The sequence below is a fragment of the Nicotiana tabacum genome, chromosome 20 (genome assembly GCF_000715075.1).
Source record: "Nicotiana tabacum cultivar K326 chromosome 20, ASM71507v2, whole genome shotgun sequence".
Lineage (NCBI taxonomy): Eukaryota > Viridiplantae > Streptophyta > Magnoliopsida > Solanales > Solanaceae > Nicotiana > Nicotiana tabacum.
Window position 1 is genome coordinate 157823132 of NC_134099.1, and position 26522 is coordinate 157849653.

General features: G+C 35.6%; 1 long non-coding RNA gene across 1 annotated transcript; it reads left to right on the forward strand.

Annotated features, from left to right (window-relative positions):
- The first annotated feature begins 16093 nt into the window (after positions 1-16093).
- On the forward strand, positions 16094-17693 carry LOC142174683 (uncharacterized). Its single transcript, XR_012703707.1, has 3 exons — positions 16094-16303; positions 16650-16702; positions 17262-17693. It is a non-coding gene; the product is annotated as an uncharacterized LOC142174683 (long non-coding RNA).
- The last annotated feature ends 8829 nt before the right edge of the window (positions 17694-26522 follow it).

Sequence of the window (26522 nt, forward strand, 5' to 3'; positions counted from 1 at the left end):
TACAACCGAATGGGATATATCCAGTGCAAACCAGGGGGTATCAAAAGAGAACAATTCGACGGTTGGCAAGTGGATTCTTCTTAAGTGGAGGAGTTTTGTATAAAAGAACACCAGTCCTTGGATTGTTAAGATGCATAGATGCTAGACAAGCTACGGCTGTCATGTCCGAAGTACATTCAGGAGTCTGCGGACCACATATGAGCGGATATGTGCTGGCAAAGAAAATTCTCCGAGCAGGTTATTATTGGCTCACCATGGAACGAGATTGTATCAGTTTTGTGTGCAAATATCATCAGTGCCAGATACACGGAGATTTGATTCATTCTCCACCATTGGAGTTTCACACGATGTCAGCACCATGGCCCTTTGTTGCTTGGGGCATGGATATCATTGGACCAATTGAGCCAGCAGCGTCCGATGGGCATAGATTCATTCTAGTAGCCATTGATTATTTCACCAAGTGGGTTGAGGCCAAAACTTTCAAGTCTGTAACTAAGAAAGCAGTGGTCGATTTTGTTCATTCAAATATCATCTGTCGGTTTGGAATCCCAAAGGTGATCATCACGGATAATGGTGCTAATCTTAATAGCAATTTGATGAAAGAGGTATGTCAACAGTTTAAGATTACACACCGCAATTCCACCCCATATCGTCCCAAGGCAAATGGAGCTGTCGAGGCAGCCAACAAAAACATAAAGAAGAAACTTCGGAAAATGGTAGAAGGTTCTAGGCAATGGCATGAAAAATTACCATTTACATTGCTGGGTTATCGCACCACTGTCCGTACTTCAGTAGGTTCAACTCCTTACTTGTTAGTATATGGAACTGAAGCAGTGATACCTGCGAAAGTTGAAATCCCGTCCCTTCGGATTGTCGCTGAGGCTAAGATTGATGATGATGAGTGGATCAAAACCTGTTTAGAGCAGTTGAGCTTGATCGATGAAAAAAGATTAGCAGCTGTGTGTCACGGCCAGTTGTATCAAAAGAGAATGGCAAGATCATACAACAAAAAGGTGCGTCCCCGGAAGTTTGAAGTGGGCCAGCAAGTGCTGAAACGCATCCTTCCGCATTAGGTTGAGGCAAAAGGCAAGTTCGTCCCGAATTGGCAAGGGCCATTCATTCTGACCAGAGTATTGTTCACTGGTGCTTTATGTTTAATAGATATCGAAGGAAAATGCATAGACATGGCTATCAATTCTGATGCAGTAAAAAGATATTATGTATGATTTCTTTGTTATTTGTTGATTGTTTGTATTTGGCATTATTTTGAAGATTGAAATAACGAAGGCAATTTGTTCTACTATCCAAACACTTTAACTTTTGTTTCCCCTTTTGAGCCTTATTTATTCTTTCATACCCCTCCTTTGAATCAGTAACAAAAAAGAGAGAAAAAGAAAGAAAAGAAAAGGAGAAAAGAAAAGAAATGAAAAAGTATAACAACAAGGAAATTTAGTTGTGAACTACGTTTGACCTGATTCCTGTTAAGGATACGTAGGAAGCTTCACGGCTCGGTCAAAATAAAATAAAATATCAAAAGATCCCCAAGCAAGAAACTGGGGCAGAAGTTGTATTTGTAATAAGAAATGTAATTCCAAAAGTTGTAATTTTAAACCCATGTTAAATTGTTTTGAGCTTTTGATACCCTTTCTTTCTAACCCCATCCAAAAACCCATATTACGATCCAAATAAAGACCTTCTGATTAGTCTTCAAGAGATGCCGAGTCGAGCAAATAGAGGTGATTCATATCGGGGTAACACTCTGGTCCAAGCAAGAAAAGTAATGAAAATGAGAGTCTTATCGGTGAAAATCTTCATGGGCACCATAAGGCGATGAAAGCTGAGAGAGAATAAAATGAGAGAGTCTTAATTAGTAAAAACCTTCACGGGCACCATAAGGCGACAAGGAATCAACAAATAAGAGAGGTTTGTTAGTGAAAACCCTCCAGGGCACGACAAGTCGAATAAGGTCTGAAAAGTAGGCGGAAAGTAAATGGGGTTATGGAAGATCTTGGAACACAAAGTAAAACAATTGGAAAAGAGGTTGGTTAAATAGACTGGGCTGATTAATCCAAAATGCATACCATGATCATTGGGGCCAGTGACTCCACTCAGATAAGTTCCTTTTCCTATCTCCAACAGTCATCCAAATTCGGATTTTCTTCTTTATTCTTAATTCCCAAAATCATTGCATTTTCATTGCTGTTAATTTTTCCAAGTTTAGCCTTGTTTCAACAAATAAGAAGGAATTTCAAAGTTTACTACCAGTTTCAAAATTGCACAAAGCAAAATGCAGCTAGAACATGCCAAAGATGATATGATGAAAAGTGGGACCCATGGTGTAAGCAAAAAAAAATAAAACGGTGGAATGGTTCAGTAATGTCGTGGGAGATATAGGAGTTCAGACAGAAAGGTCAGAAGTGGAGAACAACAGTTGGGGATCCTGCAGTCAAGGATCAGTCAGAAGGTCAAAACAATCTTTTCGATCAGTTCAAGGCAGTTGGACGAAGCAAAGAATGGCAAAGAGAAAACCACCTCCAGCAAGAATGCCAGAGCGAACCACCACGTTTTAAACTGACGAAATTTTCTTTGATTTGAAACAGGGGCAAAATGGCATTTGTTTCAGGAAATCATCCGTAATGAGAGTAAGTACTAGGCAAATTTGATCACAGAATTCTCAGGACCCTCTTGAAAAATGGGACTTAGTTTAAATTTCAAAACAATCATGAGTAGCATAATTTAGCATAAATGTATTCCCAGAGGAATATAAGTTGGCCTGCATATTTAAAAACAGGATTCAATTAGGAGTTTTCAGGACCCTCCTGAATAATGGGACCTAGTTTTAAAGATTTCCATTGAATCACAAGACGTAGCATAAAACTCTATCATAAGGTAGTATAATTCAGTCATAAAAGTGTTGTTTTAAGGACAAGACTTGATTTTGATTTTCAGGACCTTCCTGGATAATAGGATGTAGTTTAAAACCCTCTTAGATAACAGGACTTAGCGGAAGTAATACCTTTAGAAGATACAACTTAGATCTATAATTGTCAGTTCTTAGGACCTTCCTGGAAAATGGGACTTAGTTTAAAAATTCAAAATAATCATGAGTAGTAGAATTTGGCATAAATGCACCATAGAGGATCATAAGTGGAGCTCCAAAGTTTGTATATTTTTCACTTTGGACAATACCCCATGAGAACAAAGATTCTAACTTCTCTTCTTTCCCCGACTGGTGGTCACGATTTTCTGCTTCCTCAACCTTTCCCCCAAGAAGAAACACCAATTTTTCCAACCTTTTCTCCAATTTAGTCGGAAATTCTCAGGACCCTCCCAAGCAAGATCTAGCATAGGTGTACCCCAAAGGAATATAAGTTGATTTCAAAGTTTGCATGTTTTAGTTAGGATTCAATTAGGAATTTTCAGGACCCTCCTGAATAATGGGACCTAGCTTTGAGAGTTTCCGTTAAATAACAAGATTTAGCGGGATTCATACCTTTAAAAGATATAGCTTAGATTTAAAATCGTCGTTTAGTTAAGGGTTGTCAGGACCCCCTGGATAATGGGACCTAGCTTTCAAATTCTTAGTAATATTTGGGACTATGATTCAGTTTAACACTCACAGATGCGTCCAGCTACCAAACTGGGGCAGAAAATTTTCTTTCATTTTGTCTATTTTGTTGAAGTCAGGTGCCCATCTGAAGAATAGGGAAGACAATTCAAGTTGCAAGGGAGAGCAAGACAACACAAATTTTAAGGGAAGAGTTTTCGAAGCAAGACAACACAAGTTTTAAGGGAAACAGTTTTCGAAGCAAGACAACACAAGTTTTAAGGGAAGTCGTTTTCGAAGGAGGACAACACAAGTTTAAGGGAAGCAGTTTCAAAGGAAGATAATTCAAGTTTCAAAGAAAGATAATTCAAGTTTCGAAGGAAGATAAATCAAGTTTCAAAGGAAAATGGTTCAAGGGGCAAGGGAAAACAATGTCAATAGAAGACAGTTTTTAAGTTGTTGAAGTCGGGAGCCCGCCCGGAGAACGGAGGCGTTATCTTTTTTAAGTTGTTGAAGTCGGGAGCCCGCCCGGAGAACGGAGGCATTATCTTTTTAAGTTATTGAAGTCGGGAGCCCCCGGAGAATGGAGGCGTTACCTTTTTAAGTTTAGAAGTCAGAAACCCGCCCGGAGAAAGGAGGCGTACCTTTTTAAGTCAAGAAGTCAGTAACCCATCCGGAGAGCGGAGGGATACAACAATAATCAAGAGGGATACAAAAATAACCAAGAGGAATACGACAAAAAATCAGAGGAATAAATTCAAGTTTTGAAGTCAGGAGCCCGCCTGGATAGCAAAGCAATAAATTCAAGTTCAGAAATCAGAAGGAAGGCAACAATGGTCAAAAGAAGAAAGTTCAAGTTTCGAAGGAAAAACAATTTGAATTTCACAAGAAGAGAAAAAGCAGTTCGAGTTCAGCAATCAGGCATCCACCTGAGGAAGAGAAGACTACAAGTCAAGTCAGAAACAAAGAAACATCAGAGGAAATACAAGTCAACAAGGCAACAAGAATCACAGGACCAAGTTTGAGAATAAATCTTTGTAATTCATAGACCGTAGCTTAGTGTAGCTTCTTTATTTTTTATCACAGTGTAATAAGGAGGTCAGTAAGCAGTAGCAACAGCAACGGCAGTAACAGTAAAACCACAGCTTCATGGTAGTCCCAGCTACATAAATTTCTCGAACAACATTGACCTGATTCCTTTTTAACCAAGGATATGTAGGAAACCTTTGAAGCAGAGGTTCGGTCAGATCTTTCAAAAATGCTTCACACAGAGTACTCAAACGGGCCAAAATCGCTCATGTCCGCTCACTTGGTCTTTGCACGAAAACTCTTCGTATTTACGAGCAAAGAGGAGCAGCTGTAAGCACGTGATTTTTGCCTCGCACGAACCACTCCAAAAAATTCAAAATAAAATAAATCTTTCTTTTTGTGTGCAATTTTGTGAATATTCGTGATATTTTCTGTAATTGTTTGCGTGTGTGCATGTTCGTTGGTTAAATTAATGAAAAATACAAAAATATGTTGCATGTGCATTTAGGATTTAATTTGACATTCTTTTGAATTAATCAATAATTAGGTGTTTTGCAAAAGTAAAAATTCAAAAAATAATAATATATTCTTTGCATTTTAGTAATTAATGTCGAATTTTATGTTTTCTTTTAATTTGGGGTTTAGTTATTTTGTGATAATTACTACTTAGAGTTAATTAATATTTTTAAGATAAGTTGGTCAAAATTAAATTCGGGTTTGTATTTTTATTAGGAAGAAAATTGAAAATAAAAGAAAATAAAAGAGAATGAAATAGGAATTGGACCAGTTTTAATTAAATTCCTAGGCCCAAAACCAGTCCAAACCCGGTCCACCACTAGTTTAGCCAACGACGTCGTTTCAGAGCTGATAAGTCTCAACCGTCGATCTCATTAGATCGAACGGTTCAGTCCATCTCCAGCATCGATTAAACGACGTCGTTTCATGTTTGTTGATCTGAACCATTCGTTTCATTCGATCGAACGGTCCAGTATTATCCTCGCAACCCGACCCGTCCACCCCACTAACCGACCCAATCCCCCAACCGGCCAAAATGACCCCGTTTTACATAAGTGAATTGATCCACGCTGTTGATCTCAATTGATCCAACGGTTTGGATTCAATTCCACAACCTGTATATATATGTGTAACACACCCCGCCCCCCCTAAAGCCCCTACCCAGCCTCCTTTGTCTCTTCAGAGACGACCTAAACCCAAACCCTAGAAGCCGCCACCCCTCTCCACCGCCCTAAACCCGGCGGCGTCGGTTCCAATGACCTCCTTCTTCACACCATGGATCCCCCTCAACCTCCCCATTCCAAATATCCAAACACCTCTCTTCGAATCATAGCCAAACGCCTCGAATCTTCAATCGAAGTTCAGTCAAAAACTCTAGCTTACCCAATCAACCCCAAAAATTACACCCCTGAACCACCAGGATTCCCTCGTCCCAAATCCCATGATAGTTTTCCTCGAATCACCGTAGAGCCTTTCGAATTTCAGATCAAAAAGTTGAACCTTGAGTCCCCAAAAACACTGCTTATTAAAGATTTCAAGATTTTTAGGTTGAAATAGGCTGTATCGTGTGTTTTCAATCGAACAAAAACATACAATTAGAGCCCGTCTCAACCAAAAGAGTAGGAAGATCTTTGGAGCGGAATAAAGGGTTCGATTCTTGTAAGTGTTTCTGTGTTTTTCAATGTTTTTCTTTTATGTATCTTCCTCCTCATCCCTTTCCCATAGGCTGAAATTCACGGTCTTATCATGTTCTTGTCCTTTTATTATATGAAGTTTCAGTCTGTTTGTGTCTTAATTTGCTAAGAACAACAAATGTGAACATTGCATGTCAAGTTACTACTTAGTTAAATATGATAATTTGTTTGCAATTTCTGTTTGAATTTTGGTTTACATGATTCTATAAATGTTTGTATGTTTGACTCATGTTCAGTTCATTTTCAAAATCTCTACATCTCTTTTGGATCTATTTTGAAACCTTAACATGTAAATAGTCCTCATAAGGGTAATGTGGTTAGTTGGAGTTAATTAAGAAACAAAGGGATTTGTAGTGGACATGACAGTTTGTCAACACCTTTAGAGGTTTAATTAAAAATTGAAAAGAAGGAACAGTAGTGGGAAGTAACCGCCCTTAAGTACCTTTAGAGGTGGGAATTCAGAGAAGAACATAGGGTAGGTTAAAAAAATTGAAGATGGCAGTAAGGCTGACACCCTTTTAAATACCTTTAGAGGTGGGGAAATCAGAGACAACATGGGCTAATGATAAAAGTTTAAAGGGGTGCACATGGGAGGGAATAAACAGGCTGAAAAGTGAAAAAAAATTGAATAAAAAGGGTTTAACATTGGTCTTTAAAATGAGAGACGTTTAGAGAATAAGGGGGGGAAACACTGAGATATAGACATTTTGTGAGAGTGAGAGTTTAGACATTCTGAGATCAAAACTGCCCAAAGGATCAATAAGAAAACTACTGTTCCATCGAAATCTTTTGGTTAATTTCTGATAAAACTGTTGAAACTACTGATCCATTGGTCTTTTGGGGTTAATCTCTTGGGTTCATTTACCAAGTCTGGGTTGTGTTTGTTGCTGTTATTGTTGTTGATATCTGCTATTGTTGTTGATATTCTCCATAGTTTGTATCTTTCCATTTCCAGGTACACACTTTTGATCTTTGGCATGCATAACTGAGTATGGTGGCTACTGATTTCATGAATGAGGTTGTTTGGTTTGTTGTTGAAAGTATTTGTAGCCATAAGTTGTACATTGGCTGATTTGGTCCAACTCATATTGTAGTAGTTCTAGTTTAGCTTTTTATCACTCTTTAATTGCTCTAGAAATCTGCTTACAATAGAGGTAAGATATAACATGATATTTTGGTCTTTCTCATACAAACCTGCTATTCTGCAAACATAAACATCTTAGAGTTCAATCAGATCTTGAATGAAACTTGATTTTGTCTCATAAATTCTTAAAGTTTGATTGTTTCTTTACATTGGATATTCCAGCAAGTATAATTCATATATTTTTAAGGCCACCATGAGAGATACCCTAGGTGAATAAGAATTGGTTGAAGCTGTGAGATTATTTGTTGTTACTGAAAATTAAATATGAGTTTCGTTTGGGCTTGTTTAGGCCCAGTAGTCATTTTAAGTGATATGGTCATGATAGTTTAGAATAATTTTGGATCTAGAGTAGGTTAACAAATCGGCTTCTAATTGCTCTTTTTGGGTGATCAGAATTCAAATACGAAATACGGGGTTGTTGGTATTAATTGAATATCATCTTGAATTAGAACAATAAGTTTGGGTTGCAACCTCTATAGTTGAATTAATATGAAATCGCGAGGGGGGGATTCGATCTAGGTTCCATATAACATTTCCTTCTCCATTGTTAGATTTGGGCTCAGCTTGGGCCCCAAAAACCTTAAAAATCATTGAGAAATAGGCAATAACAGTTCTTGTTATTATGTAAGCTCTATAGGATCAGTGTTTAATTCTAATGAGTGTGTGTGCAGCTTTGGGTTCTCGCAGGGGCTCGACCATGGGTCCCAGCGCTACAGCTGCCTCTATTTGTAGTGTTGAGCCTCATATGTAATGTGATTTAAGTCACCAAAAATCTCTGATTCAGTAGTATACACAACAAGTAAGTGGGCTCCCTTTTGGGCCCAATTTGAAAGGGGATTGGGTCTTTTAATTATTTGTTCTTGTAACGTGAGTCTAAATTTGGCATAAAAGGTCCTTTGAATTTTTTAGTGTTAATTAGTTAGATTGTTAACTAGTTGGGATGCTCCTTATTGAATAACATAAACAAATTATACCCCTCATAAATTAGTTTAGAAACCCTTAAGCTTTAATGAATTTGAGGTGTGTCATGCCAAACAAAAAGCACAATTGCACGGTTCTTATTTTAATTCTGTATTGATCCTTAGAATTCGAGGCGTGTCGTTTAATTAAAGTTTCATGGCCCCCGCAAATTGCAAACGCGTAGTCATTTTTAGGCGCGTTATTTAAATAAATGATTTCCCTAAACTCGGGTGCGCATTTATGTGACCCAAATCCAAATCTCAACGATGTTAAAAATATGTCAAAAATTACGGGTGCATTTATGTGACGTGGTTCGAGACGTATTTTAATAACGTTGCAATTCTCTCTAAAAAATAAATAACATCGGTTAAAACTAAAATTTGCACATAGGTTCATAATTGTTAAAAATCAGATAATTAAGCCAAATATAATAGTTAAGCGACCGTGCTAGAACCACGGAACTCGGGAATGCCTAACACCTTCTCCCGAGTTAACAGAATTCTTTACCTAGATTTCTGGTTCGTGGACTGTTAAACAGAGTCATATTTTTCTCGATTCGGGATTCAACCAGTGACTTGGGACACCATAAATCTCCCAAGTGGCAACTCTGAATCTCTTAATAAATAAATCTCGTTTTGATTGTCCTTTAATTGTAAAAAACTCCCTTACACCCTTCCGGGGGTGTAGGAAAAAAAGAGGTGTGACAAGGATAAACTTACAAATTATTTCAACCATGTATCAAATCTCGTATATATAGCATCATGGCCAAATTGACCCACGAAGTGACTGTGACACATCAAATATTTTTAGTAGTTGCATTTGGATGTAGTCACAATAAATTTTATATTTTTATAACTACTAAATCAATACTTACTTGAGAAATGGTACAACTTAGGGACAATTTAGCAACACATGAAGTGTAGCTGACTTGTACTCCATATCACTCAAACTTCTCTTTCTAACATCCTTAGAACATCGGCCTGGTTGATTGAATATGGACATAGGCGTATATAATGGATCATTCACACATTTGACTGTGTGCCTATTGGGCCTATTCCTAGCACATGACACATTACTCTCAAAATAATAAGAACAAAAATGAGCAATTTCCCTTGCAAGATAAGCTTCGCATATAGATCCTTCAATCATATTTCTCTGCTTAACAAATTGTTTGCATTTGCCAATTGTCCTACATAATTTCAGGTTAGCCAAGAACATTCAAATAAAACAAAAAATTGCATCAAACTTATAATATTACCTCTCAAAGGGATACATCCATCTGCATTGAACAGGCCCTCCAGGTCGTGCCTCGTGTACAAGGTGGATTGGAAGGTATTCCATCACATTAAAAAAAAACACATGGAAATATCTTTTTCATCTTCGTAGAAGTTACACGAATGTTCTGATCCATCTGGAGTAGGTTTTCCTTCCCTTAATGTGGAAGAACACAAGTCTTTAAAAACCAAACTAATCTGTGTGATAGGTTTCCAGATTCTTTCAGGCAAACCACAAAATGCAATACGCACTAAGGTCTCCATGAAAACATGATAGTCATGACTTTTCAAATGGCTTAACTTCCCTACCTCCATATCAACTTTTTTTCCAAGATTCGACGCAAACCCTCAAACATCTTCAATTTCGTTACCCAATCACAAATTTGTCGTCTTTCCTCCAAAGTGAATGTATAACTTTCTTTGGGATTGAATATCTTACCATTGGTTTCTGTCTGCAAGTATAATTCAGGCCGCCTGCAATATTCTTGTAAGTCCATTCTAGGCTTCGGGTTATTCTTTATCTTACCTTCAACATCCATCACTGTGTTGAACAAATTGTCAAAATAATTTTTCTCAATATGCATGTCATCAAGGTTGTGATGGAGAAGATTATCCTTCCAATAAGGCAACTCCCAAAATATACTCTGTTTCATCCAATTATGAGTAACACCGTATCCGGGGAATCTATACGGTGGTAGTGGAGCTTCAGTAACTTTACTGAAGTTCTGGACCTTCTCCCAAATTTCCTCACCTGAAAGTATCGGAGGTGGAGAATCATATTCCATTTTATTCTTTTTGAATGCATTTTTCATCCTTCTAAACTCATGATCAGGAGGCAAGAATTGACGATGACAATCAAACCATGATTGCTTTCCGCCATGTTTCAAAGTGAACGCTTTACTATTTTCCATGCAGTAAGGACAAGCTAGCTTTCCAGCAGTCATCCACCCAGACAACATTCCATACGCAGGAAAATTGTTAATTGTCCACATTAAATTAGCACGCAAATTAAAATTCTGCTTGGTTGATATGTCATATGTTTCAACATCATTGTACCACAATTGTTTTAGCTTGTCAATCAAAGGTTGCAAATATACATCAATCAAACATTTCAAATTACATGGACCGGGGATAATACAATTTAAGAATATATATGGACTAGTCATACACAACTCAGGTGGTAGATTATAAGGTGTAAGAAAGACAGGCCAACATGAATATGGTGTCGCAGATATAGAAAAAGGCGTGAAGCCATCCGCACACAGACCTAACCGAATGTTCCTTGGTTCACTAGCAAAATCTGGATATGTCCTATCAAAGTGCTTCCAAGCTTCTCCATCTGAAGGATGACACATAACACCAGGTGGTCTTCTATTTTCAAAGTGCCATCTCATATGAGGAGCAGAACTCATCGACGCATATAACCTCTTTAACCTAGGTATAAGAGGTAAATAATGCATCGCCTTGACAGCGACCATATTCCCGCTGGAAAGCCTCTTGAAACGAGGCTTTTCACAAAATTTACAACTGTTTAAATTTGCATCATCTTTATAATATAACATGCAACCATCTTAACAATAATCAATTCTTATTGACGAAAGTCCTAACTTAGAAACTAATCTCTTTGCCTTATAGAAATCACCAGGTAATTTGATATTAGGGTCAACTAGTTCACTCATAAGGTCAATGAAATAGTCCATGGCTGCTTGAGAAATATTCCAATCAGATTTGATACTTAGTAATCTAACTGCAACAGACAGCTAAGAGTGCACACTTCCATTACGTAGTGGATGACTAGATTACTCTAAATGTTCATAAAAACATTTTGCATCATCATTAGGAGTTTGTTCAATATTTTCATTGGGCTCACCCCCTAAGTGCATCCCAAAAGCATCCGCAACCATATCATGAATTCTAGAATCACGATTTGTATTCTCCACGGACCTACTACTTTCACCCACAACCATGTTATGAAATATCTCATGGCTACCATCGATCTCTCCATGATTAGTCCTCATAAAGTAATTTGCCATAAACCCCTTCCAATAACGATGATGCTTAACTTCCGCCAGTTTTTCAAACTTCATACAGTCGCACCTAACACAAAGGCACCTAATTACTCCTTCACTTAGGTAGGGTGGAAGTGACATTGCGTGTCTAATAAAGTCATCCACCACTTCTACAAAATCCTCCCGCAATCCCTGCCGATTAGGATAATTCCTATTGTACATCTGAGTACGATGTTCCATTATACAAATAAAACAAGAACAAATTAATTTAGTTAATTCATATCCTAATCTTTTTTTAGTTAATTAATTACATCTCCTAAAATTTCAATTCATATCCTAAATTTTCAATTTACAAACTAAAAGTTCAATTTATAAACTAAAAGTTCAATTCATACACTAAAATTTCAATTCATATCCAAAAGGTTCAATTCATAAACTAAAAGTCCAATTCATATCCTAAATACTCAATTTATAAACTAAAAGTTCAATTCATATCCTAAAAGTTCAATTCATAAATTAAAAGTTCAAATCATATCCTAAAATTACAATTTATAAACTACAAGTCCAATTCATAAACTAAAATTCCAATACATAAACTAAAAGTCCAATTCGTATCCTAAAATTTCAATTTGTAAACTAAAAGTCCAATTCATATCCAAAAGGTTCAAATCATATCCTAAAATTACAATTTATAAACTACAAGTCCAATTCATAAATTAAAAATCCAATTCATATCCTAAAGGTTCAATTCATATCATATACCCTAGATTCTAACTAAACTACCAAGACAATACAAAGTATAATTCAAATCTAACTAAACTAAATTCAACACTAATTAAAATAATTAGTTAATAAAATTAATTAACAAAACTAATTAAAACAAGACCTAAACTCTAATTCTCAATAAAATACAATATTCAAAGAATTGAAACAATAAACTACAATACATCAAATATTGTAACACATACACATACACACACCAGAAATAACAAAAATTGAAGGTTATAATTCTAACCTTGGTTTTTTTAGGTGGAGAAGGAGAGAGAGGGCCGGCAGTGGTGGTGGCCGGCGAGGCGGCGGCGAGCAAGGGGTTGTGGTGGCGCGGGGTGGGGGATGAGATTTGGGTGAGTGAAATACAAAAGGGGAGGGAAAGAGAGAATTGGGAAAATTTTGGGCAAGGAAATAAGAGAAATGGGGGGGGGGGCGTTTTTGTTTCTGGAATTAGGAAAAACGACCAACTTTGGTCGCTATTTTTGGTCTATAAATAAGTTTTGACCGTTTGACCAAAAATAGCGACCAACATTGGTCGCTATTTAAAAAAAAAATCTTTTTTCTTTTTTGATTTTTAAATATTATAAGCTATAAATAAATTATTTTTAGCTATAAATATTTATTTTATTTAACTACAATTATTATAAATAAATATTAACTATGTAATTACTTTTAATAGATTATAATAGCATCTATGTAAAGTAATTTTTTAAGTTGTATTTAAGTATATGAGTAATTTCATACACACGCATAAACTATATTGTAATTGATGATCAGTCTTATACATTACTACGTACGAAAATTAATGAATTGATAAACCAATATAATATTATTCTATTAATTGATATAATAGTATTCATTATTTGTATTATAACAGAGTTAATGAATTACATTCATTCATCACTAGGTTATAAGTCGATGAATCAATTATAACATATTAATTGATATAAGTCGAGACGTTTTGTTTTTAATATTCAATGATGCATCTGAGTAGGTTGTAAGTCGATGAATCAATTTACAAGTGTATAAATCCCTAAAATAACCCGACCAAGTGTTACAAGCGCTTCATGTCCTTTTATATATATATATATATATACACACACACACATAAAAAACACACACACACTTCACTGTAATACTATAACATATATATAACTTGTTATAGTATATGTTAGTGTGTCACTACAACAAAATGATTTGTAGCTACGAAATCTAAGCTACAAATCTAAATTTCGTAGCTATTACTCACTAATAGCTACAAAAATTAGAATTTTGTGGCTATCTATAAATTCTTAAAATTTCTTAGCCACAAAACTAAATTTACAAAGCTAATTCATTATTTTTGCTATAATTACAAATTTTCGTGGCAATAACTACCTAAACAGCTACAAACTTATTGCTACAGTAAAATTTCATAGCTAATCATAAATTTTTGCCATGGGTTAAAAGTTACCATAGCAATAGTATACTTTTAGCTACGATAAATTTTTTGAAACAAATTATTATAGCTAAATAAATATTTTTGCTTCAAATTATAAAATATTATGGCAATAGTTGACTTAATAGCTACGATTATTTGTCATGACAAAATAATCTTATGATAAACTTTCATAGCTAATCAATAGTTTTTGCCACAGGCTGAAACTTACTATAGCAAAATAAATTTTTTATTCACAATAAATTATTTAAATTAAAATGATGTAGTTGAGAAAACAATTTTGCTTCAATTTTTAAATAAATCGTGGCAATAGTCGGCTCAATAACTATAATTATTTGTCATAAATGATATAGCCATATATTTATTATTGTGCTGAAATTTTATAGCTATTCATAAGTTTTTGCAATGACTCGAAGCTTTTTGTAGCAATAATAACATTTCAGACACATTAAATTAGTTAAAATACAATCTTGTAGTCAGTTAATACTTTTGCTTCAAGTTAAAAAAACGTACAAATAGTTAGCTTAATTGTTCCAATTATTTGTCATGACAAAATGAATAGTAGACAATTACCTTTCATAATTGACCATAACTATATATATTTTCATACAATTAATGTTATTATTGCAGTAATAATATGTTAACTATAATAAATTAGCTATAAAAAAAATTGTAGAAGAATTCTTTTACTTCGACTATGAAAGTCATGACAAGAGTTAGTCTAAAAAATATATGCGTTTATGAAAAAATAATTTCATATAGAAATTCGGAAAAACAACAATATATATAACTTGAAGAATTAATTAACTTCTAAATAAGAAAGATTAAAATGAAAAACATTTTCAATCTTAAAATAGAATTTAAACAGAATAAAAATTAAACTAAAATAAAATTGAGTTGTTCATATATAATATGAATTTTATAATTAACTAAAATACAGATAACTTACATGTTTAAAATATAAGAAAGTTTTCACTAATAGTTGCATATCTTATTAAGCAATTTGAATAAAAAATTTCAACAAAAATATTTATCTTCTATATTAAATTTTATATAAATAATATATAAAACTTTTTATTTAAAATTTTAATTTTTTTAATAAGTATATCTTACATACAGTCAAACCTCTCTATAACGACCTCTTTTGTTCCATTGTTTTTGTGGCTATAGTGAAAAATTGTTATAGAGGATACATATTATAACAACAACAACAACAACAACAACAACAACAACAACAACAACAACAACAACAACAACATCATCATCATCATCATCAACAACAACAACAACAACAACTTAGTAAAATCTCACTAGTGGGATCTGGGAAGGTTAGTATGTATGAAGACCTTATCCCTACCCCGAAGGAGTAGTAACAATGGAGATGCGGGGTATCGATCCCCGTACCTCTAGAATGCTGGATACATATTATAACATAATATAAAAATCAGTTATGAGAAAAATTTGACTTTTAAAGTAAGTGCTTGTTGTATAAGGATGTTGTATAGAGAGATCTGACTGTATAAGTTTCAATTATAATTTTAAAAAAATAAATTATATCCCTCAATTATGTACATGACTAATTATATCAAATTTAAACTAGTATAATATTGTACTAACTACACTGTACAATAAATATTTTATATTACTGAATCAAAAAATTAAGAATTTAATATAATTCATATACAGTAAGAGGATTTTGTCTTTCAAAAAATTAAGAATTTAATATTGCTTGATAAATGAGTGTATAAAAAATTAATTAGTATATAATAATTCATATCAAACTAAGTAGTACTTGTGATTTTCTAATATAATTTAAAAAAAATATGTAGTTATACAGTAAATGTATAACTTTGTGCTTGTAATTATTCACATTGATCACGAATTATTCAATTTGAATAAGCATAATTTTTTTTATAAATCTAATTAAACACTAAAATATGAATCTAATATAATAAAAATAGGAGTATATAACAAACTACTAACAATATCATATAGGATGAAATTAATTAAGAATATCTTTATTTTATGCAAATAATTATTTTTTCTATGTTACTTAACATAAATTATATATGTATTCTTTTTATATTTTCGTAGGTAGTGTTCTTAGTTATAATTGTTAGCACTTACATTTCTTTGTATTTGTACTGAATTAAGATGTATTAATTAAGAAATAAAAGAAAGCAATACACAAGAATATAATAACAAGTAAAGGAACGAAAAACACTAATTGCAATTGGCCCAAAGCAAAAGCACCAAAACCTAAACTACATTCTATTCTTTTCCGCCGCCAATCCCACCCCCACATCTCCTTCCCCACTTTTCCAATTCTTTCTTCAACCATGGCTAGACTAAAAAATGCGAGAACGACAAAGAAGAAGAGTGAGAGAGAACCCCATAGCTTTTCTAGTCTTGAGCAGAAGAGGTAAGCTCGTATCTCTATATTTTACGGTTTGCTAATTTTCTCATACCTACTTGACATGAATTTTTGGTTTTAATTTGCGAATTATTCAGCAATTTAATATTCTGTCCTATTTTTTATATATAGTGAGTGAAAATTTGAAGATTTTGAAGTGGTAATTTTGGGAGGAGCCATAGTTCATGGACTGAAACAACAAAGTAACATTACAAAATTGGGATGAAGATTCTTTAAGAAGTTTAAAAAGTCTACAAGTTTTTTTAATTCTTTTGTTGCTTTGTACTTTTCTCTTTTGTTATCTGTTATAAATTCTTGTAAAAGAATTAACAAGAATTTTTTTTTGTCTTTTTAGGCAATTGTGTTATGGGCATCAATGTAAAAACAAACAAGTTTAATAATCATGAGGTATGTATAATAATTCACTCTTTCTCAAAACAAATTCAATTGGATATACTACATACTGAAGGATGAAGTGTTTACAAAATTCTTGTTAAAATATGTAGGACTTCTGATATTTTATTTAGAGTACTCTAGGACTATTTGTTGTTATGAAACAAGTGTGATGTTGAACTGGTTTAGCTTGTGCTTTTTCCTTGAGCCGAGAAATATGAGAATATAATTTTTTGGCAGTTACAAACATAAGGATTTACAAGACTTAAGAGTTGGAAATGCCTAGTTATTAGATACAAAGAAGAAATGCAACTTTTTGATATTGGTACTATTTTCTTATAGTGTTGCACTTCAAATTAAGAAGAGCTAAATAAGGCTTATGTTTTGAACGGTTTGCAAGTCTTTTGGTATATACATTGCATTAATAATCTTAAGGTTTTAAAGAAGCGGATTTTTGTTTCTAGCAAAATCTTACCCTGCCAAAGGAAATGTTGTTATGTTCAAACGTAATTGACAAGTCCCAACTAGTTAATGTACTAACCTTATGGTGTGGATGTCATTTTTGTATATATAGGTTGGTAGTCCTGCAAGATCAAGAGGGTAACATTGCCGTCTTGCTGGATCAGGAGGTGGTGTCACCGGGTGAGATAATCGATGGAGTGCTATAAGATCTTATTTACTGTGTCTGCCTTCTTGATATCCACAAGAACAACAATTTCTTTCACGCATTTGGTACAAATACAATCCACTAATGTCTCTCAACTCGCCATCAAAACCTGGTATTAGAAAAACATTGGAGCACTTTTGGGTTTTCACTTCTTCACTGGCCGCTAAAGGTTACCATCACTATCCAGTCTCACATTAGCTAGCTTTTTTTTTTTTTGAACTTTATTATTCGTGTTGTAAAAGAGTTATGTACTGTGGATCTGTATGAAATTATTCTTTCTCTTGTAAAAGAATACCGTTACATTTTGAGTATATCAATATTTTAATTTATCTTGAATGATATTGTTGAACCTTTAATTATGTATTCTTACTAATGTATATCATTTATTAAAAATAATAGAAAAAATATTTTCCTAAAATTCATATATTTGATGCTAAAATATGGATTGTTAGCTACAACATATAAATTCTTGTAGCTAAAGCTGATCGTGGCAAATTCTTCAGTCTATTGCTACAAAATTATGGAATTCATAGCTAAACACAAGTACTATTGCCACGAGAGTAAATTATAAATTTAGCCACAAAAGTTGAGCTTGTGGTAGCAAACAAATTATATCTCTTGCTACAATACAAAATCTTGTGGCTACAATACGAAGAAAGCTACAAATTTTATTTGTCGTGGCAAGAGAATAAAACCACTTGCTACAAGTATATTTTTTGTGGCAAGATTTTTTTACCATCACAGCTGCAACATAAAAAAGATTTGTGGCAATAAGTATTAGTCCTTAGCCACGGATCATGTAAAGTATGTAGCTAACATTTAGCTACGCTATATTTTGCTACGAATGCTACGGAAAAAAATATTGTGGCTAAAGTGTTTAGCCACGAAATTTTTCATATTTCGCTACAATATATTTCGTAGCTACAGATGCAGTATGTTGTAGTGTGTGTTCGTGCTGCTTTAACTACATATATAGCATGTTATAGTATATGATACTGTACTCATTATTTATATTATAACAGAATTAATAAACTACATTCATGTATATTTGATGAAAAATTATATATACTAATTAGGATCTTGACAAGTCAATCAATCCCTAAAAGAACCCGAGGTATAGTTTAGGTAAGCCACTTAGAGAAATGGCAGATAATAATAAATTCTAATCTTAGAAGCTCATGATTTATACAACTAGTCCTTGGGAAGTGCATTAGAGTTCAGTTATTTCATCACTTATTTTCTCAGTAAATCTCATTTGAATTGGATTATTGTTAATTGGCTTACCTAGCGGGTTAGGTTAGGTGTCATCACGACTAGTTAGATTTTGGGTCGTGACATTATAATACCATAATGATTTGGCTAATTGGGATGTTAGCTTAGATCTTGAGATCAAGAATATCTATTTTTTTTAGTTTTGGATTTAACTCATTGTGAGCACATGTCCAAACTCGATAGTAAATTGTGAAACCAAGTACCTGTGCTGAGGTTCTCAGTATTCTGCTGAGCACTTGTTCAGCACGGGTAGATTACAAATATAATTTGTCTTGACAACCGGTAGGTATCGAATACCCGTATTGAGGTTTCAAGTACTGTGTTGAGGTTACTGAGAATGTTAGCTTTAGATCTTGAGACCAAAAATCTCTATTTACTGTTACACTCTATTTGTTATCCACCGCTTTATAATTTATTATATTGTATCCTACCGTATTGTATTGTATTATTTTATAAATACAATGTTTGGATAAATTGTATTGTTTATTATTATTAAATAATATTTTACTATTTGGTTTGACTGTATTGTACTGTACTGTAACTGATAAATTTATTAAAATACCATTATTGTTTTAAATATTAAATTTATCAAAAATCACATATAAAAATAACTTAAGAAAATCCCTTTCTACTAAAATCAAAGATTAACTATCATTAAAAAAGGACTAATAAAGAACGATGATAAAGAAACGAACGAAGATATCGTTCAGTTGGCAGAACAAAGAAATTAAGATAAAGAAGTAACGCTTTGCACACTTGAAAACAACAAATAATATATAGTTAACTAGAGATTAAAGTAATTATAATTAGAGCCAAAATCAAAGTAGGAGAAAAACGAAACAACAGAAGGCAAAACCTATTCTTACTACCTTTGACGTTGGAGTTGGGAATAGTAAGCTGCAAAGGGAAAAAAGGGACAAAAACAAAGTAGGTTAAAGGTTGGAGATTTGGAGTTTAAAAAAAGGAAAATGTAAAATATAATTTTAAAGTGATAGTTAGGGCATAATTGGAAAGAAAAATAAGAAACAATTCCACCACATCAAATGGAGTTTTTTTTTAAAAAAATGAAACTTTTCATTGTTCCGGAACAATGGATTTAACAATACAATACAATCAATTTAAACTAAACAATCAAAACAAATATTATATTGAGATAATAATACAATACGATACAAAGGGTAACAACCATCCAAACAAGCTGTTAGTTTTCTATTTAACACATTGTGAGCACATGTTCAAACTTGCAATAGTAAATTATGAGACCAAGTATCTGTGCTGAGGTTCTCAGTAATTGTGCCGAGCACGATAGATTACGAGTACTTGACCCGAGTACGGGTAGGCATCGAGTACCCATATTGAGGCTTCAAGTACTGTGTTGAGGTTGCTGAGGATGTTAGCTTTAGATCTTCAAGTACTGTGTTGAGGTTCTCATGTTGTAAGCATGGGTAGATTGCTAGTGTCTGTTCTGAGCACGAGTAGGTATCGAGTATCCGTATTGAGGCTTCAAGTACGTACTGTGCTGAAGTTGCTGAGATACCTGTGTTGAGCACATATATGTAAGTATCGGGTACATGTGCTGAGGTTTCAAGTATCTATGCTAAGGTCTCGGAAACCGTGTTGAGATTTCAAGTATTTGGTCCGAGCATGAGTAGATATTAGGTACTCGTGCTGATGTTCCCAGAACCTTTATGCTAAAGCTTCAAATACCTGTGTGAGCATGAATAGGTATCGAGTAACCGTGCTTAGATTCCATGAACCATATTGATGTTCTATCTTCGGAGTACTCGATAACTTCAATGATGTTTTGGTTACATAAAATAGTTTAGCAACTGTCGTGATACTTAGATAAAATTAAATAAATTTTTCGTTACAAAAAAAAATAGTTTGATGACTTTAACTGAATGACCGTCCGTGAAAACTCTTATTAAGGTATATTAGGCAATTCACTTAAACTAACATATTATGTTGGTAACTTCAAACTCTAGGAAGTATAATGACGTGTATTTTCTGCTGTAATGGGTGATATGAGCAAGCGAAAACATCTTATCAACCTATCGCAATTTTAACATTCACGTTTATCACGAAATCAAAATATGATAAGTAATTGACCAAGTTAATAGGATTAAGCCTGAAATATTCGTAGATTGTGAATTATGAACGCCACGGGTATATATATATGCGATTTTTTGTTCCGTCCCAATTTATATGCGATTTTTGTTCCACGAGAGTTAATTTAATTAATTTTCAAAGCTAAATTAGATTAGATCAAATTAATATTTTAGAATTAAAATTTAGATATTCAAACACTAGACAAAAAGTTTTATAAGTTGCACTACTCAATCGGTCGAAAATCAAGTTTTTCCAATGAATTATTGACCGAAAAAGGCTGAGGAATCGATCAGAAGTTTCCGACGGATTTTCGCAAAATAAAAAATTAAGGACGTGTTTGAATTTAACTGATTTGCGACTGAATAGTCCAGTAAATTTTCGACCGATTCGATCGCAAATATAAATAATAAATAAATATTAATATTTTTGACCGATTTGGTCAGAAATTATAATAATAAAATTAATATTTAGTTAGAATTTTCGACCGAAACAGTCATACATATTGAGAATAAATTAATTAATATTTTAAAATATCATAGTTTGCGACCTGATCGGTAGCAAATTTAGGAAATTTCTGGCGACATTTTCAACTAACTCGGTTGTATATTAGCCCCAAATCTAGAAAATTTTTAGCAGAAATTTGTTGTATTTTTAATTACACCACCTGCCAAATAAAACAGTCAACCAAACACCTAATTTATCAACACACCAATTATCATAACAAACCAAACACAATATTTACCACAATCCGAACACTAATATTTATAACAATCCAACAACCAACTAATCAAATAAAAATTATCATCAACCAAGGTCGGGGTATAGGCCAAACCTCCTACGAGACAAACCCCACCCACCCCACCACCACGGGTGGTGAAAATCTGGATAGATGGATTAATTAAAAAAAATATCATCAACCAATTATCAAAATACTAACTAAAAATTCACAATATAAACATGTATCTATCTTAAAGTCTAAAATATAACTTGCACATTCAAATATCTACTCCTAGCTAGACCCAGACTCCTCTATTGCAGGTTGACTGCCTTTCTTGCTTTTTATTTTTTATAACAATTTTTGGATCAAAGCCTGAGTTGCATTCCATTCTTGCGACATTTGATTCATTCTTTGACACACAACATCCATGTTTTCTTGGGAAACTGATGTTGTAACGACCTGTTAGTTCGTTTTGAGAGTTATAGCCTCAATCCCTTATTTAATGCTTCCCCCATATCTCTTCCTAATTATGTAGCTTGCGAGGAGGTTGTATATTTGGTTTTGGAGTGTTTTGGGACACTTAGTCCCTAAACGGAAGCTTAAGCCTTAGGATTTTGACCGTAGTCGGAATTATGTGAAGACGACTCCGGAATGGAGCTTCGTCGATTGCGTTAGCTCCGTTGGGAGATTATGGAATTAAGGGCGTGTTCGGATTGTATTTTGGAGGTCTGTATCTTATTTAGGGTTGCAATAGCGAAAGTCGAATTTTTAAAGATTTTGACCGGTAGTGGACTTTTTGATATCGGAGTCGGAGTCCGATTTCGGAAGTTGGAGAAGGTCCATAATGTTGACTATGATTTGTGTGCAAAATTTGGGGTCAATCGGACGTGGTTTGATAGGTTTCTGCATCGGTTGTAGAAATTTGAAGTTTCAAGTTCTTTAAGTTTGAATTGGAGGGTAATTCATGATTTTAGCATTGTTTGATGTGATTTGAGGGATCGACTAAGTTTGTATGGTATTTTAGGACTTGTTGGTATATTTAGTTGAGGTTCCGATAGCCTTAGGTGGATTCCGGTTAGTTAACGGATCAAAATTGGTTTTGGGAGAATGGCTGAAGTTGCTGCACCTACGCAAGATTGACCGCAGGTGCGAGCCCGCAGAAGCGATCCAATGGACGTAGGTGCGATTGGAGAATATTGGTCTATGGGCGCAAGTGCGAGAAGGGAGCGGCATTTGCACAACCGCAGATGCGGAAGCTTGAGCACAGAGGCTTATGATCGCAGATGCGGAAGGGTCTCCGCAGAAGCGGGATCGCAGGTGCAGTCCCTGGTCCGTAGAAGCGGAAATCCTAGCCATAAGTGGAATCCACACCTGCGATAGAAATTCTACAGGTGCGGCATTGCAGATGCGACGAAGAGCCCGCATGTGTGAAATTGCTGGGTAGAAAAGGGCTATGTTCGAGGGTTTTATCGCATTTTCAATTTTGGGACTTTGAGAGCTCGAATTGGGCGATTATTTGAGGGATTTTCAGAGAAAGCTTTTGGGTAACAATTCTTAACTCCTTTATGGTTATATCCCACTAATCAATGGTTGATTTCATCATTTAATATCGGATTTGGGTTGAAAATTTGGGAAAAATGGGAAGAAGTTCTTCAACTAAGATTTCGGGTTTTGGTTGAGATTTTAACTTCGGATTTGGATAATTTTTGTACAAGTGAATTCGTGAGTGAATGGGTGTTCATTTTTTGTAACTTTTACTCGATTCCGAGACGTGGGCCCGACGAGACATTTTAGGGCGATTTCCTAATTTCTTGCTTTAGCTTTGATTTCATTAACTAGTTTAGTTTCTTGTAGTTACATTTATGATATGTAATTGATTTTGGCTAGATTTGGGCCATTCGAAGTTGGATATTCGTGGAAAAAAACATTGTTACAGATAGATTTGAGCTTGGTTTGAGGTAAGTGGCTTGCCTAACCTTGTGTGGGGAACCCCCTTAGGATTTGGTGTTGTTATGATATGTGAGCAGCGTGTAAGTGACGTGTCGAGTGCGTTCACGAGATAATTGTTGAAAAACCTGATTTTTACTGAGTAATAGCATGTTTTCATCTTATCTGAGTATACTAGTTTGTGTAGTTATCCTGTTAGTCTAGAATAGCATATCTACGTGTCTTAATTATTTATCTAAACTCTTTGCAGCATGTTTAGTGAATCTTGCTTCCTTCTTGACTTGTACTTAGTCTAAATTGTAACTTTTCTTGCTGTAACTATTATCTTCATTTTATTTGAACTGCATATTTACTTTGGGACAGTATCCCCGGAGATCTCCCCCTACACATTTACTTTTGAGACTATGAGGCGGTACCTCGGGAATTCTCCCTGCACATTTACTTTTGAGACTACGAGGGGGTCTCTTGGGAGTTCTCCGTACATATTAACAACTACGAGGCGGTACCTCGGAAGATCTCTTTGCACATTTATTTTGGGACTATGAGACAGTATCTCGAGCGATCCCCTGTTGTTTATCCCTGTGCATTGTATTGCTATCATTATTGTGTTTTCCTTTGTTTAATTCTAGTGTTTTACTGTACTATACATTTTCCTGCTTTATTTATTATAAACTAGTGGGCCTAACCTGACCTCGTCACTTCTCGACCGAGGTTAGGCTTGGCACTTATTGGGTACCACTGTAGTGTACTCATACTGCTCTTCTGCATATGTTTTCGTGTGCAGATCCAGATACATCTTTCCAGCCTCGCATTTAGTTGTGCACCCACTGTTGTTATGGATACTTCAAGGTACATTTGTCGCGTCCGTAGATTTAGGAGTCCCCCTCTATCTTTTGTGTAGTTCTTCTTCTACTACATCTAAATACTGATATATAGACGAGTTAATAAATTCTTAGAAGCTTTTGACTTATGATGTTCCGGGTCTTGGGAAAATTCTGTATGTATTTTTTAGAGTTGTTTTTGTATATGTCGAGCGGCATTTCTATCATTTGTTTCATTACTAGGTGTCATCGCAACCTCTCACGAAGGAAAGATTAGGCCGTGACTAGTTGGTATTAGAGTTCTAGGTTCATAGGTGTTGTGAGTAACAAGCCGGTTTATTAGAGACTCGCAGATCGGTACGGAGACGTCTGTACTTATCTTCAGGAGGCTATAGAACTGTTAGGAAAAAATATACTTCTTTGACTCTTTGTCGTGCCGAAATTTATTGACATCAAATATTCTAAACTTCTGTACTTCATTCTTTATCACAGATGGTGAGGACCCATACCTAGAGGGCCTGATGACAAGGCACCTACGTCCGCTACTAGAGCTTTCAGAGGCCAGGGCTAGGGCTAGGGTAGAAGACGAGGACGTCCACGCGGTGCATCGAGAGCACCCGCACGAGCTGCTACAAAGGAGCCCCCAGTAGCTCCAGCTGGACGGTAGACACTTGAGGTACCTGTTGCTGCACCAACCCTCCAAGACACTTCGGCCCAGTTTCTGAGCATGTTCAGCACCTTAGCTCAGGCTGGATTGATTCCACTTACTCCTGCCACATCTCAGGCGAAGGGAGGAGCACAGACTCCCGCAGCTCGTACCCCAGAGCCGCGGGTTCCGGTCGACCATATTCCAGAGATTATACTGATGCAACTGGTAGCTCCAATCTGGCCCAAGGCTGGTGCAACAGCTTCTGAGGCAGAGTAGCTCAGACTGGAGAGGTACAAGAAGTGCCATCCTCCTACCTTCAGTGGATTGGCGACAGATGATGCTTAGGGTTTTCTGGAGGAGTGTCATCGTATCCTTCATACTATGTATGTAGCGGAGTCGAGTGGGTTTTTTTACCACAGTCCAGCTTAGAGGAGCAGCCTATATGTGGTGGCGGGCTTATGAGTTGCGTAGTCCGGCTGAGGAAGCTTCACTTACATGGACTCAGTTCTCCGACATGTTTTTGAGAGAGTATGTCCCTCAGAGTCTCAGGGATGCATGGCGCGCGGAGTTTGAGCAGTTGTGCCAGGGTACTATGATTGCGTCAGAGTATGCAATTCTTTTCAGTGATTTGGCCCGACATGCACCATCCTTGGTTTCCACAGTTCAAGAGAGGGTTCTTCGGTTTATTGAGGGACTCCACCCCAATATCAAGATTAGTATGTCCCGGGAGTTGGAGATGGATATTTCTTATTAGCTGGTTGTGAGTATTGCTAGGAGATTGGAGGGTATTCTTGCTCGAGACAGAGAGGAGAGGGAGGCCAAGAGGTATCGAGAGTCTAGCACTTATAGAGGGGCTCGTGCCCCAGCAGCTCGCTATAGTAGGATTATGTGAGTTGCCACATTCATTCAGCTCTTCCAGCCGCCAGTGGTGTTCCAGCCACTTCTAGGCCCCAGGAACCTTATTATGCACCACCAGTATCTAGTGTGCCTCCTGCACAAGGTGTTTCCGGCGGTCAGTCTAGCAGACCTGTCCCGAGCCAGCCATAGCAGCCACGCCCTTCCAGAGCTTTTTTTGAGTATGGAGACACTCGCCATATGGTGATGGATTGCCCCAGACTTAGGAAGGGTGCACCTTCACAGACTTCTCAGCCATAGTATGCTCCACTATGTCCTCGGGCTATGATTTCAGCACCAGCTGCCACCCCACCTGCTCAGCCAGCTCAAAGTGGAGGTCGGGGAGGTCGAGGTTGCCCTAGAGGGGGAGGCCAGGCCAGATATTATGCCATTCCTGCTCGTACAAAAGGATTTTCTTCCATATCTATCATTATATGTATTGTTCCGGTCTGTCATAGAGATGCGTCGGTTCTATCCGATCTAGGCTCACTTATTCCTATGTGTCATCTTATTTTGCCCTGTATTTGGGTGTATCTTGGGATTCCTTGAGTTCCTCTATTTATGTGTGTACTCATGTGGGAGATTCTCTTGTTGTGGAATGCATGTATCGGTCATGTTTGATTGCTCTAAGTGGTTTTAAGACCCGAGCCGATTTATTATTGCTCAACATGGTAGACTTTGATGTTATCTTGAGCATAGACTGGTTGTCGCCCCATTATGCTATTCTTGATTGTCACGCCAAGACCATGATGTTGGCT